Here is a 17,129-nt window from a genome sequence, read left to right as displayed (position 1 = left end):
AGTTTATCTCCACTGCAAAATATAAACACACAGCATGAATTTCCATGTTGGTCAAGAATGGTTTATGTGGTTTGGTGCTATTCTAGCTCAGCAATCCATTTCTTTCCCCAGGCCTAATGAAGAGGCCCAATGGGAACGTTAGCATCCCATAGACTTTTCAGCAGGGAGTGTGTGTGTGTGGAGTTTTCTCCCCTCATGAATGTTTCCTTGTCAGTCACATGATGATGATTACACCAATTCATTTTGCTTGAACTATACTGCTGAGACAACACACTCTCATAATTACCATTTTACCCTGTAACCCTGTAATCTTCAGCTACCTCTCGCCATCTCACCAAAGAAGTTAAAAACTTATAACGGGAAGCATTTATCAAACACACATTCATTCCGTCTCTCCCATCATACACACATAAAACACCTTCATCTCACACCCGCCTGATGTCTTGGTTCATGCTGTGCGTGCTAGGCTGACTCACACACATACACACACGAGGCCTCACACCATTTCAGCAGGCAGCAACAGGAAAGTGGGAGATGGGGATTTTAGTGACTCATTAATTCCACCTAATTATTCTCCATGACATCCATTTCTGACATTTCCTCTTAGTGTTACAATTCACTGACCTTAAACATGAGCCCAGCGCTAACGGCTCTCTACTGAGCTCAATCCTGTGTTAAAAGTGCTCTTATCCAACAAATACAGCGTTGACCATTAAAAGCGTTCTGTTTTAGGTCATGATGGCCAACTAGTCTCACAATGACTGAATAATCAGAGAGTGTGGTCTACTATTTTTAAAGAATTTTTTGAGTGCAGTGATAAGTTATTTTTGTACAGTTTGCACACAAGTAATGCATTATGGAGCTCAAATGAGAAGTGACAGTCCTCTGCGCTCCCACATTACTTCTTGCATGATTTTCCCAATGCACTTATGTCACGCTTCATATATCAACATTTGCATAAAGGGGGATCTCGCAGTTGGCCATTACACCGCGTTCCAAATTATTATGCAAGTGATATATCAATAGGATTTTGGTACAATAAAGTGTCAGATTTTTGTTTGTGTTGTTTTTCACATCTTTTTAGATAACTGTATCAATCTCAGACAGGTTTGTTCAATAGTTTGCCAGGTCTTCTTAGGTAAATTGAAACCCTACTTGAAAAGGTTGTTCCACATTATTAAGCAAGTCACAGTTCTCATGAAATATGGTGAGGAAGAAAGATCTTTCTGAAGATGAAAAGTATGAAATATAATTTGAAATATGATTTTTAATTTGGGAAGAAACTCTAAAAATGATTACAAGTTAATAAAAATTAAACTTTTAATGAGTTAAACTCATGGAACCAAAGATATTTCTATAAAATAAAACACAGCTTTCACAGTGTTTCAGTGTATTAAAAGCTGAAACCAACCTAATGATTAGTTGACTAGTCGATTTAGAAAAACTAGACTAGAGGATCATTTTATTCATGACACAGAGAAACAGTCAGCATGATTTTAGCAGTGACCAGAGAGGGTGGAAGAGAGAGAGACAGGCAGGCTGACTGACAGACGGAGACAGCGTGACAGAGAGAGAGTGGCAAGTCCCATCACCATCCTTTTTGATCACGTTCATCGGCTACCCCCACCCCAGCGCAGCGGAGGGGTTAGATTTACCCAGTTTACCTACTTTCAGTACAACCAAGGAGCCACAAGCATTGATCTTGGCTGAGAGGGAATCGAGAGAGAGAGAGAGAGAGAGAAAGATGAAGAGCGAGTAAGGGAGAAAGAAAGACAGCGAGAGAGAAAGACCATTAACTCTGCTGCTGTACAACTGTACAGCTATTGATTGATGGGGGTGATGCTGTTAATATTATTTATGGAGGAGCAGCTCCTCTGCTCTCTGCCTGAGCCACAGCCCATAATAAGCAATAATTGATGGCTCGGGAGACACGACTTCCCCCCACACGACCCCTGAGCAGTGGGAACTAGACGGATGGCCTCCAACGCAGTTATGATTGATATTATCAGATTACATAAGCGGCTGACATGAGGCCAGGCCGGCCAGCTCAAGTGGGGGCATTGATTTTTGATTAGGACGGCACTCAACACATCATAGAGCAGGGAGGCAGGGGGAATGCACCCCGCAGGCCTGGATACGGGATGATTATCAGGGTATGTCTGCGGCTGCTACACAGAGACGGTGGCTGCGCTGCGAGAGCGTACGTTTGCTAAAGTTGGCAATATTAAAGACTACATATGCAACAAACCAAAATAAGCCGAACTGAAGCCTTTCATTTGTCTGATGTAATTGTGCATATGGGGCTGTAAATAGGCAGGCCTGTAGGTCGTAAGTATGCATGTGTTTGTGTCTGTATGTCTGTTCACGCACACATATTTCACAATAGAGACACACAGATGTGTGCATCTAATTATCCCAAAGATAATAACACCACAGCTATACTATTAGACATCACACTGCACATGATGAGCAAAACTGAAGTTACATTTATTCAGCCTCTGAAACCTCAAGCCTGTAGTTAGCTGAATTAAAGGTGAACTGTGTAATTTCTGTCACTAGCGGCACCAAACTGAATCGCAAAAATTATGACCGTTTCCAAACAGGTTTCCAAAACTCTTGCCCCAACTGCCATTGATCAGACTAATTAATAGTCCCTCCCTAAATTTTCTGGATAGTAAGTAGAAAAAGGAGAGAAATGCCTGTTATACATTTAGCAGTTTCTTTTATCCAAAGCGACTTATGGTGCATTCGGGCTATAGGTTTTTTTTTTTTTTTTTTTTTTGACAGATCAAACGATTTTTTTATTTTTTAATGATTAATTAAGTCTCTTATGCTAACCAAGGCTGCATTTATGTTCTCAAAAATACAGTAAAAAGACTAATATTGTGAAACAGTATTAACTGTGTTGTAATATATTTTTCATTGTAATACAATTTATTTTTAAGTATTATCAATGCTGAAACAACAACAACAACAACAACAACGACAACAAAAACAACAATCATTTCAATTAAAATAAACCTGTAACCCATTTTCGACTGGGTCACTTGACTACCACTGATCTATAATATAAGTGATGTTAACATAGTCTTTTTTGGATGTTTCGATATTAGATATCACTCCCATATGTAAAACATTCCTTTACAGTCAAAAATAAGAAACTTCATATTAACACTAACTTGTTACACAAAACCCTATTGGAAACAGGGCATTGAAGACATTTTACCCTTTACCCATGATCCTCTGCTTGACCCATGCAACAGCTGGATGACTCTGTGTTGGACCACCATGACAGGCAGTGGCCATTAACGTGTCATTTCCTCCTCCTTTTATCTGAATGAAGAGTGACCTCTCCATTTGACCCCAGCTATCATAACATCCTCTGTTTAAAAATGGAGGCTATTCACTATGGAATAACAGTTATCAAACTGCCCAGAGGCTGCTCTCATCAGGCCAGTGATTAGAAATGATCACAAAAATGAAAAATGAATAGAAAATTAACCCCAAAATGAACTCTCTCGATCTTAAACACACACACTCAGCCATCTCTCTTTTCGTTATTTTCTCAAGCCCCACATTTACTCATACACAGTCAGATGACTCAGTAGTGGTCATCTTCAGGGTCCTCATGTTCTGTTTTGGGTCGAAGAAAATTTTAATAGCTCAAAATATAGTTAGCACTGAAGCCAGGTGGATACTTCCTTACATTTCATAATCTTATGAAAACTGATACTTTTGAAATTTGGATTAAACATCCTCCAATAAAATGTTACATTACAATATGTTTGTGGTCTCAGAGATACTTGATATCAAACACTAACAAATGTAATTAATTTTTACATCGTAAGACTTTCTGAATGACGTACACAGAGAAACACCCCTGCCAATTTTCTAATTATATTATATTATATTATTATTATTATAATGCTAATACTGCTGGACAAGTGTCCTTTCCGAAAAAGTATTTAAAGTGCTTAAATAATTTCTGCCTACATTATTTTAATTATGTCAGTTTTATATTACATAAATATTACCTGTCTAAATATAATATTATTAAAGTACATCATTATGGTCTTTGGGGCAACAGACATAAAGAACGAAAACAAAAACATAAATCTTAAAACCTGAGTTAACATGTTTGAGCTACAGTATAAAACACCATTTATATTATATACATATATATAAATATGACTACATGTTCAGCACCGTGCTTCCACAATGAACCAACTGTTGTGCATCAGACTATGCATGACCCCTCTAACCTTTCACCAAACACACACACCTCCCTGAGGTACCAGCTCAATTACTACAGTCACATGGTTTGCGCTCAGAGCCACAAATTTCTCAATGTGCAGTTTGTGTAGAATGGTATATGATCATGTAGCCAAAACATGCAGATTTTAAATGAAAATGTATGTGAAAACCATAATAAAGTTCTCAAAAGAGTTCAGTGTGCTATGAGTGTGTGAGACTGTACAAGGTGTTACAGCGTGTGTGTGTGTGTGTGTGTGTGTGTGTGTGTGTGTGTGTGTGTGTGTGTGTGTGTGTGTGTGTGTGTGAGAGAGAGAGTTCATGATTAATGGTTCTTCATCACTTCTCTGACATCTTTCCTTGTAATGGTTCTGTACTTTAGAATCAACTAATTAACTTAATTTTAGATGTCCTCATGAGCAATATTTTCTCTTTTCTGCACTGGTTTACCATCCATGGCTTGACAGAGATGTACTGAAATTGAAACTAACTACATTTGGGTTTATTCAATAAACGGCATTAGATTTTTATTTACACAGTTCATAACGGTAATTGAATACAAATAATGGGCAGGTATCTGCTTAGCCATCATGAGAACTGACCCTTGGCTGACCACCTGAAGAGAGACAAGGCCAGAGCTATGCACCACCTCACACATCAGAACCACTCTCAGCTAGAAACAAGAGCAGGTATTCATAACCATAATATTTCCAACATTCCAACTAAGTAACGTCAAATCAAAGCAGTGCAGAAAAAGAAGTCATTGAGGGAATGTTATTTCAAATTTTTTAATTTCCAAAATCTTTTCGCCAGACAGAGGTGACACTCAAGTCGGGTGAGAAGGTGAGAAGAGTGGACTTAAATATGATGGATGACTTTTTTTTTCATAATTACATACCAAACATTACACAGTGGAATTCAGCAGTGGTGTTACCTTACCATTAACTACCTGAGTAAGTGCAGCTGGGCCCTCTAACATGAATCAATAATTCATATCTTTCACTTCCTGATATAGGCTACTTCATAACATACAACACATTTTAAAGATAAGTCCTTCTGTCTTTGCCAAAACTTCTCTTAAAAGTACTGTGAAAAAATACAAGCAAAACAAATCACAGAACAAATCCACACAATTGAATAGTTTGACTATTTAAAATAATGTGCCTTTCTTTAAGGTTGAGGGTATAAGATTTAAGACACCTTACAGGAAAAAGGCAAGACTCAAATGTTTTAGCCCATCTCAGTCCAGTGGTTTATTGTGGCACAGAAAAAAATTATTAATTCAGACATGATTGGGTTTAATTCACTCCATGATGACTCACAAATCAGCCTCTATGGATTATCTGCTCTAAGGATCTATTGTGCTGAGTTGAGGGTCATGATATCGGCCTGAACTCTGAAATTTATACCACTGAATTAAAAGGCTTTACTACATGTGTTAATGCAATGCATAATGCTTTTAAAGAATACATTTTAGAACATATCATCAGTTCATTGTGGAGGGTAATTTCTGGATTCTACAAGCTATGATCAGGAACTTTGACTTAAGGTACAGCTGTAAAGTTTGCCAGTTAATTAGCAGCATCAATTAAAAGCTGCATTTAAATCACCATGGGACAATACAAAAAAAAAAAACATTAATCATTCAAAATTAATATCAGTTGCACATATGCATAGACACCAAGGCCAGGCCAAACCATCAAGAGTCTGAACACAGGCCTGTTCACTGCAGGACAGTCTACATGATTAATGACCCCCAATTAAAGGCAGGATGACAGATTTGACATTCATATGATGCAGTCCCCAAAGATAACCTCTCTCTCACACAAACTCATCGTCTGAGCCAGTGCTGCCTCTAAACATCAGCGCCGACAGATCTTAAATGCTTTAAAGCTGGACGTCAAACAGCTCAACATTTTTCCTTACTCAACAACGTTTATTGATGTCCAAGCAGACAGGCTGTCAAATACAGACAGAAAGAACTGCACTGTTGCAACTTTGAAAAACGCACATGGAAGACTAAACTGCAGACTGACAAGACAAAGCAACAAAATTATTCACGTACAGTATATAGCTCCAAAAATAATACCATACCAATGTCACGTAAGCTACGTTTCATTTTTATATATACCATTTCTGAACTGAAAATATTTCTAAAGACAAAAAAACCTTGGGACTCACTTTAAACTATTTTTTTACACTTTATGCACTTTTTGTGTAAGCATATATTTACATTGTACTTATTTATTTAAAAATATCTTCATGTAACTACATCTTTAATTAATTTACATCGCTGTAATTAAGTTAGATCTCTAATTAAAATGTTGTCTTTACTCCCACACCCACCTTTCCATACCATGAGACCTAACCTTATCTGTATCCCACGTCAATAGCAGCAAAAGTGTTTTGCATTGCATCAAGAACACAATAAGAAAATTGTACCTAACAAGTAAATTGTTTTGACGCATTATAAAATGTGGCAGGCAGATTCTGTAAGGATCTGAGAACAACGCAAAACTTTGGATCCCAGTATTGTTCAGGGTCCAAACACATTATTGAAGATCTTAAGGCTGCTTTCGTTTCTAAAAAACACCCTTAATAATCCCCATGGCTGGAAGTGTATGTGCGTTTGTGTGTGTGTGAGAGAGAGTGAGAGAGAGAGCATACGACACAGTGCAAGAGGCAGAGAGGGGAAAAAAAATCTGCCAACAATTAAACACAGACAGCGTTTTTACTTAGGGAAAAAGTAGCTGTTGTACTCTGAGCTGGAGCTGCCCGTGGGCACCCGCGGAAGTGTCATTAAAAGGAGAAAGGATGCGTGAACAGCTGTTTTCAGTGCTGGCTTACACTGCCTGCCATGTTTCCCTTTTGTAGTCACAGCGCGGGAATACCACAAGCCTCTGCCACGCCCGCCAAACTACATCTCACATGGCCAACATATGCCTTGGGATGAGGGATGGAGGCCGAGACTGAGAAAAAGGGTGTAGGAGAAGAAAAGGCGGGAAAAACGACACGCTATTGAGCTTACAGTAGCCTTGTGCTGCCTCATGTAGTAGTGGTCACTTGACAGCATGATCTCTCAATCATCACAGCATGTGTGTTTTATGTAATGGGCTACACTTCATAGAAACATGCTGACTGAGAAACAGATGTAATGCTGGCTATGTTCACAGTGTCTGGGCAAGACTAAATTTTCCAAAAACAAAACTATCTTCCAAAAGTTTGGGGGTCAGGAAGATATATATTTAAGTGCTGTTTGTGTACACACACACATATCGTTTTGAGAAAGAAAAAAAAAAAAAAACAGCGGACAGTTACACTTTTTCATTGTTACAAAAGTTTTCTATCTCAAATAAATATTGCTTTTTTATCATTCTTTTTATTAAATTTTCCAAGATGGTACAATACTTTAAACCAAGTAAATTTTTATGTATAAATATCATGTACAATAATCTTTTAACATAAAATCATACATTTTAGCACGTATATTATCAAATAATCAAATAATAAATAAATAAATGCTGTTTTTTTTTTTTACTTTCTATTCATAAAAGAATGCTGAAATATAAATATACAGTAAATATAAAAATGATGTATCACAATTTCCAGAAAAATAAACTGAAGTAATAGCTGCTTAAAATGTTTGCAGGAATTCAGCAATAAATTACATTTCACAATATATATAAAAATATATAAAACAGTTATTTTGTATTGTGCATTTGTGAATATAATAGACTTCATTCAAGAACATTAAAATCTTACCAACCCCAAACGGTTTCGTAAGTCCGCTTTTTTCTTATGCAGCCAAATGCTCAATATGAATTTTGTTTTGCTTGGCAATCCCACTACAGCTATTCAAAATATTTTTATAACCTGACAGGGGTTGACAGCAGCCTTAACATTAGTAACTGCCCGCAAAGAAAAAACTCGGACACATGCTCCTCATACCATACATACTTCATGTTGATAACATGAAAAGTTGTAGACATTTGTCTAATTCATACAGCAAATATTGTATGAGCTCTACAAATCTGGCTATCGTGAAAATGTTATGTTTATTGTCACTACACTTATAGAATGTGATTGTCAATCATGTCTTTTATAACCTAACTGTGTATGAACATGACTCTTTGTACTCCAAACAAAACTGACACCCACATTATGCAGTTGAACGTCAACACTTGGCCTGAAGTAGAACTATTTGTGAGGTTCTTTTTCATCTAAAAGATGCAAACAACATTCCTGTTAAACTTTTCATTTCCAGTGTTGTGACTTAAATGGTGTATTGACACACCAGTAGTATTCAGAGTTAAAGAGAGCCTGTAGGAGAGGAGAGGAGTGTGATAGAGTGTGTTTATGTGGCCCATCAGTGCCACTCAGGAGCAAGCCCACCTGTAGTCTGCAAGTCATTACACTAGGGTCACGGGATATCCTCCATGTAAACGCACACTCACTTCACTTCAAATTGGGTGTAAAGATCCCATTTCCTCTCATTCACAAACTGAAACACCTGTCCAAGGATGGGATATGATGTCGTCATGGTACCCTGCCATCCATTATATCCCCATTACCTGCAGATAAAAATGTTCAAAGAGACTGTTAAAAAAATGTTTTTCATAAACGTTATATAGGCTATGATGCAACTAATAAAATTACTAATAGCTAATGCATTCATTTTTGTTAGCAGCAGCTCAAATAAAAATCTAATATTTGTACATGTCCAGTTTTCAGTGTTATATACTGTTACTTTTGATAAAAAAAAGTCTCATCTTTCAAATTATGTCAGTTTTTTTTCAGGAAATTCAAACAACAAATACCGCTTTGACGCTCTTTGATGTGGTGTGACAGATCGCTGTATTAGCGCCTCAGTTCAAACGGCAGTGCGGAGCGTGATCCATTTTATTACTAGTGAAATAAACATGACTGCACATCCCATGCCTCACGTAATCGCTCAATCAGTGTTTCAACCACGGGAAGACATAAAAACAATATGTCACACAGCATTTCATTTACTTTAGGCAAGTCATCAGTGTCCACAGCTTGTTAGTTCACTAGAGAAATGTAGTCAGAGAAGAGCATTTCGTGAAATATTACACTATATACTCAATTTATTTTACTATACTTGTTAGTTATGTCTTAATTATTTAATATATGTTCAAATAAATATGTTATGAAACAAGTTATGACAGCCACTGTGTAAAGGAATACTGTATACAGTAGCCTACTTCAACAACAAATAGAAATGGTATAATTTAGAAGTTAATTTAAAAACTGCATTAGGCTAATTGTTTGCATACATTTTTTCAAGTTGAGTGTTGAATATTTAAAGGGGTTGTTCACAGTTTTTTTTCTAGGCTTGATTGTGTTTATGGGGTGCAGTCTAACGTGTTAATGCTTCGTTAAAAAAAACATATTATTTTTTCACATAACCTTTATTCCACACCGCTCTGTCTCTTGTCTGAGAAACGCGCTGATCATTTCCTGCTTTTATGAAGCCCCTCCCTCAGAAATAGGCAATGGGCTATGATTGGATAGCTAGCCCAGTGTGTTGTGATTGGCTAAACCACCTCTGTTGCACATCTAACGGTTTTATCCTGATTAAGGCTTTTAAGGAACACTCCACTATTTTTGAAATAGGCTCATTTTCCAACTCCCCTAGAGTTAAACAGTTGAGTTTTACCATTTTAGAATCCATTCAGCCGATCTCCAGGTCTGGTGGTAGCACATTTAGCTTAGCTTAGCATAGATCATTGAATCTGATTAGACCATTAGCATCTCGCTAAAAATGACCAAAGAGTTTCAATATTTTTCCTATATAAAAGACTCTTCTGTAGTTACATTGTGTACTAAGACCGATAAGACCGATTTTCTTGGCCGATATGGCTAGGAACTATACTTTCATTCCGGTGTAATAATCAAGGAACTTTGCTGTCGTACCAATGATATAACGCAGCACCTGAAAATAGTCCCAGCTAGGTAACTTCCAATAAGCTTATTTTCAGGAGCTGCATAATATCATTGTGCCTGCTGCACCCATGGTACAACAGCAAAGTTCCTTGATTATTACGCCAGAATTAGAGTATAGTTCCTAGCCATATCGGCCTAGAAAATCACAACCTTTCATTTTTCCTTGGTCTTAGTACACAATGTTATTACAGAAGAATAAGTTTTAAATAGGAAAAATATTGAAACTCTTTGGTCATTTTTGAGTGAGGTGCTGCTAACGGTCTAATAAGATTTGATGATCTATGCTAAGCTAAGCTAAAAGTGCTACTGCCAGACACGGAGATTGGCTGAATGGATTTGAAAATGGGAAAACTCAACTGTTTAACTCTAGAGGAGTTGGAAAATTAGCCTATTTTCAAAAAAGTGGGGTGTTCCTTTAATAAAGTATGGCAACTGCACATGCGTCCATGTTTAACGCTTCTCATAGCTATGTGAAAATAAGTGTATAATTGGAACAGTTCATTGCTGGAGCTGAGCTGAATGAGAGAGAGAGAGAGAGAGAGTGAGTGAGTGAGAGAGAGAGAGAGAGAGAGAGAGAGAGAGAGAGAGAGAGAGAGAGAGATATGCAGAGCGTAAAGTTGCAAAGGCTAAAGTTTCAAATCCAAAGAAATATTCTTTATAAAAGTTAAGAGTCAACCAAGCCCTCCTATAACGGCTCGTTCTAACACGCCCCCACATACCTACATCACTATGTGGGAAAATTTGCATAACGCTGCCCAGATATTCACGCAAAGAAAGGCAGCGTTCCTTTTATTCTCATTGTAGTATTGTTGTTGCCACTGCTGCCATGTCGTATAGACGCTGTGTGTTTTTTTGTGAAAGCGAAACTACTTTGTTTGGCCTTCCAAAAGAGGGCGATATCCGCTTTGTCATGCCTGGAGCTGATCCGTGCTGGTCGCTGAGGAAATGCATCAACTTTGCACTGTTGATCGCCGGATCGGCTTTCACCGTAGATGAAGCAGAGTCCAGCCCGGGGTCGTCACAAGTGGTCCCTGCAAGCTTGCCGGACGCTCCTTCGTAGAATCCGCCGGCCGCGCCGTTCTCAAGCCTGCCCGCCTCTGCTCACTCATGCCGGCCGCGGCTCACTCTAGGGTGTGTGATGCTGTTTCGTTGAGAAAGCGAAACTACTTTGTTTTTGCCTTCCAAAAGAGGACAAGACTAGAAATCATGTTTATATCATGTTTATAATGGGTTTTAATGTTTATGTCTCGTCGCTCCGGCTGGACAGGGCATCACAATATGTTAAGAGTCGTAACATTTCCATCACTCACTTAAGGTATTCGGCCAATCACAATGCACTGGATAGCTGGCCAATCACAGCACACCTCGCTTTTCAGACCGATGAGCTTTGTAAAAATCGACGCGTTTCAGAAGGTGGGGCATAGAGGAAAAACAATAATGTACAGTATGAGGAAAATAATGTCTTGATAAAGTACCAAATGTGCTGTCAAGTTAGCAATGCTGGAACTGATGTGTTTTGTGTGAGTGTGTGTGTGCGCACATGCGCCAGCGTGATCACTTCAACTGTTTCCTTATACCAGCAGTAGGGCTGTGCAATTAATCAAAAAACGGTTTCGATTTTGGCCTCCAACGATTATTAAAATACAATAATCGAGATAAAATGATAATTGCACCCCACTCCACCCCCTTTTGCAGCGCTGCACTTTCGTTCTAATTTCCAGTGCAAATCAGTAAAATCATGTAATGTGACTTTTGCAAAATGGGACGTGACTGATTTATCAATAAGTATTTAAGTATATTTATTCATGTTTTTAAAAGCGTGAAAGAGAACTCTAGGCCTGTCAGTCGATTCTAGTCTAATTAATTACATGATGTGTCAATTTATTAATCTAATCAATAGCAAAATAAATTGGACTGTGAAAATACCAAAAAAAAGATCATTTAAATCTATTTTTGTGTTACATGAGAAAGTATCAAGTAGACATTACAAATTGTAGCTTTAGAAATAAATATTTTATTTAACATAAAAATGTATTTATTACACATACACATTTAGGCCTACAACGGCCTGAAAACTATGGAACATAAAAGATAATTTGAGAAACATCTCAGTATTCTTTGTTTCATACAGTGAAAGTGATTGGTAACCAAAACAGCTTTGTTACCAACAGTCTTCAAAATACCTTCTTTTTTGTTCCACATAAGATAGGTTTGTAACAACATGAGGTTGAGTAAATATGACAATTTAAATTTTTGGGTGAACTATCCCTTTAATGTTTTTATTATTATTATTTATCTATGTATTTATTTATTTATTTTTATGAAACGATGCTCTAAATAAGAAACTAAATCTGCCAGCAGGTGGCAGTAAATGTCTTTATCAGTCATTTATTGGTTCAAACAGCTGATTCATTCAGGAATGAAGTAAACAGATCTCTCTATGAATGGGCCTTTGAATCATTGATTCACACAATTCATTCAGAGACTAAACACTGCTGTGTTGCTAGGAGACGTGCAACAATTCTGCTGTGACTTTAAAGGTAATATGTTCTCTGCAAAATTGATTTAAAAAAACACAATATTGTGTTTAAAATATAACAATATCAATGTCTTATTTACTGAACTGTTAAAAAACTGTCAAAATCACATTTGCACTAGTGACATTTGGGACAAAATCATCTCTCGTGCAATACTGCAGTGCTCTCCCTGCTCGTGTGATATGGTATTATATAATTATGATAAAAAAAATTCATACGGGGCATTTTTTTGCATCAATATATTTAATTTTAGGACATAACTGCAGTTATGGAGCTGTTGCTCTGCATCATATTTGTCAACAGACAACTGTTTGAAATGTAAGATGACATGCAGGTCTTGGGATGGGACCAGTGCGTTAACTGGGTTAAAATGTTTTAATCGTGTTATTTTTCCATAACTAATTAATTTAACGCGTTAAACTGACAGCCCTGATATATATATATTTATATATATATGTATATTAAACAAAATCATAAACGCAACACTTTTGTTTTTGCCCCCATTTCTCATGAGCTGAACTCAAAGATCTAAGACTTTTTCTATGTACACAACAGGCCTATTTCTCTCAAATATTGTTCACAAATCTGTCTAAATCAGTGTTAGTGAGCACTTCTCCTTTGCTGAGATAATCCATCCCCCTCACAAGTGTGGCATATCAAGATGCTGATTAGACAGCATGATTATTGCACAGGTGTGCCTTAGGCTGGCCACAATAAAAGGCCACTCTAAAATATGCAGTTTTACTGTGTATATAGTTTATAAATGTGTGTCTGTGTGTGTGTGTGTGTAACATGTACAGTAAGTAAATCTTATAATATTTTTTCCACATTATTTGCTTGATCCAAGAATTTTTACATGCACACTTACAGTACTAGTCCTCTTTATGGTAGAATGTTTTCCTCAGAAATCTGGTTTAATTTTTATACAGTAAACACTTACAGCTATCACAATAGATGCAAGAACTTGATATAACACTCGCAGAAATGTCACTTTACATTTAACTTACTTTGCATTGATCACTTCCAGAAAATGGAAATACTTTTATTTCCACTTTTAGTAAAACCTGCAATGCATTTGTAAAAACTGGTTTTCAATGACATAATAATAAGACAGCAATGAGACGACAGCTAAACAGACACTCATTTTATTCCATGCCATACCTCAGCTAACCCTGAATAACTTACAACCCAAGGCCTGTTTGACACCAAACACCTCACAATCCCCCTTCACCTGACATGCTTCTCTGCACTAAATCACAGGAGCTGCTGTGACCGCTGACATGCTAGATATGGCCTGCAGTCACAGCACTCAATCAGCCCGTGTCACTGCGATAGAGCTCCGTCCAGCGCCCTGTTTCTCCAGCAGAAGAGCAATGAGAAACAGACAGCAAGTCCACTCACATGGATAAAGAGATCAACGAAACCATCTAGCCTGGAACTTTAAAGAATGAGCAGAACTTTTTATGGATCTAGGTCTACTTAAACATTTTTATATATATATAAACTTTATAATTTTTTTTTATATATGTCTACACTTTTCATGCAAATGGTAGTGCAAGACACACTCGTGACTGTAATGTGAAATATAGTTTAGTTTTATCACTAGAGATTAAAGTGATAAGCTGCTGTTATCATGGCCTAGAATACGTTGGTGGCGACAGCCCTGTGGGCAGTGCACCAACATGCGTCCCGAGTTCAAATCCCAGCTCGAGGACCTTCCCCGATGCCGCTCCCTATCTCTCTCCCACTTCACTTCCTGTCAACTCTAAACTGTCCTATCATAATAAAGTAAAAAAATAAAATAAAAATCATGGCCTAGAAAACAAACATGTCATTCAATGCAGATCTAGGGAACCTCAAATCTAAATACAGAGAATAAGACTCAACTGATTTACACAATGTGGAAAACATGTATGGAATAGCCAAATCCAGTCATAAAAACAGAACTTACTGTATAAAGCCGCAGTCACACTGCACTTTTCCCTCCTTTGACTTCCATTCATGTGCATGCAAATGCGTCAGACCAGAAACGTAAGCCCGTGTGAAATTTCTTTGCATTTCGCTGCATTCCAAGGTTTACACTTGGTGAATTCTGGCCTGCGAATTCGCATCACGTGATACCGTGTAACCAACGGCAGATTGATGCATCACAGCATGACCTTGCATCTGAATTAAAAGAACATAAATTTAAAACTGTAGCGCTGCAGGAAAATTAAGTAGATTGTATGTTTAGATTGTATGTTTTTACATTTTAGATGCATTATCATTTGTTCCGTGTTGCGAGTTTTTAAAAAGACATTGCACAGCAAGACGTCATATCACGACTGTTGCAGCATGCGAAACAATTGTGCATGCTCAAAGTCTAGTGTGACTGTGGCTTAATGCATAATGTCACAGAACTTGTCAAATTTTGGACGAATAAATCAAAGCAGGTTATTACACTTAAATCAAATAGCGATATGAACTAGTCTTGGTGAATATTAAACTGCAAAAGTACTATTTCAATATGAATCATACATGTTCTGCATGTCTGTGTGAATGAACAGTGCAAACACATGGTTTCATTAACTACACACAAACTGAAGTGCACGTGACACTCGCAATGTTTTCAGCCTCCGCTATCTCTCTACACTAAAAAAGTGCTGGGATATTTTCTTAACCCAAATGCTGGGTTCAGCTTGTTGGGTCATTTTATTGTGTTATTTTTAATATTATTACCCAGCTGCTTGGTTATTTTTATTTTTTTTACTCAAATGCTGGGTTCAGCTTGTTGGGTCATTTTATAGTGTTAATTTTAATATTTTTAGCCAGATGATGGGTCAGTTTAACACTGAATTATTTTTTCTACCTAACCGCTGGGTTGACCCTGTCTCCGGTTAAACTTCTCAACAATGCAACTGCTGAGAGCATTGGCTTTTTAAGTCCACAGGAGAGAGCAGTTCTCAGCGCCACTGCCACCGATTTGGTGCACTTTTTCGGCGAAATAAAGCACATTACAACTGTGTATAACGGTGTCGCGTGATCGAGATCAGCCCACGGCTCAAGCTCGAGCAGATAAACGGTCAGCGCTGCGTAGCCCAAACTAGTAGCCCGGATCCACTTTCGGTTTGTTTATCTAATGTAGCTCTTGTAAATCGGTCATGTTGAAAACGCAAAGCAGTTTTTTCCTTTTTGGAACTGAGAAACAACCTTTCTTTGACTGAATGCACATTGCGATGATGTCACGGGACGTGTCTAAGCCCAAAAAAGTGTGAAAATTGCGGCGTTTGCTTGATTTTGCGATAAATTCAGCGATCGCAAAATCCTGGAGGCACTGACTTTATCACAGAATATTTGTTTTCGATAAGACTTGCTTAGTTTAACAGTAGACGTGTCAAGCTTTCTATAGATATATCTCATGTCTCTTTGTTTAGTATTTGTTGAGTTACAGTTCATTTTAATGACACGTTTCTAAATGAAGATCACGAAGAACCGAGGCGGCAGACAGCGCACCCTGTTTGTTTTCTTTATTTTATAAATGCTTTTATAAAAAAAGTTTTGTTGTTATTATTTGTGTATACAAAAAAATGTAGACCCTTTATAGATTCGATTGATGTTATTGCTCTTATCTGTATGATCAAAACTGAAAGTGTAATTTAAGTTATTTTCGGTGTGATCAGGAGAAGATGCCACAAAACGCGTATCCGTGTTTGTCGACCACCGAGGGTTAAATTACAATTTCCAATGTCTTATCTGTAATTACTGTAAACAAAGTGCAAATAGATTTGGTTAAAAAATCTACTTAAGTTATCTATTTTAAAGGGGCCATATGATGCATTTTAAATTTTTCCTTTCTCTTTGGAGTGTTACAAGCTCTTGGTGCATAAAGTTGCAAAGACTAAAGTCTAAAATCCAAAGAGATATTCTTTATAAAAGTTAAGACTTGACCATGCCCTCCTAAAATGCCTCGTTTAAACACGCCCCCACGTCTATGTCACTATGTGGAAAGATTTGCATAACACCGCCCAAATGTTCACGCAAAGAAAGAAGGCTTAACTTTCTCGCTGTAGTATTGTTGTTGCCGCCATGTTGTGGAGACGATGTGTTTAATTTGTGAAAGCGAAACTACTTTGTTTGGCCTTCCAAAAGAGGACGAAATCCGCTTCGTCATGCCTAGAGCTGATCCGTGCTGGTCGCTGAGGAAATACATCAACATTGCACTTTGGATTGCCGGATCAGCTTTCATCGTGGACGAAGTGGAGTCCAGCCTGGGGTCGTCACATGTGTCCTTTGTTGAATCTGCCGGCCGCGCCGTTCTCTAACCCACCGGCCATTCCTCACTCAAGCCCGCAGTGTGTGACACTGTGTGATGCATTTTATGGAGGACTGTTTCCT

This window comes from Cyprinus carpio, chromosome B7 (genome assembly GCF_018340385.1).
Source record: "Cyprinus carpio isolate SPL01 chromosome B7, ASM1834038v1, whole genome shotgun sequence".
Lineage (NCBI taxonomy): Eukaryota > Metazoa > Chordata > Actinopteri > Cypriniformes > Cyprinidae > Cyprinus > Cyprinus carpio.
Note: the sequence above shows the minus strand (reverse complement) of the source record.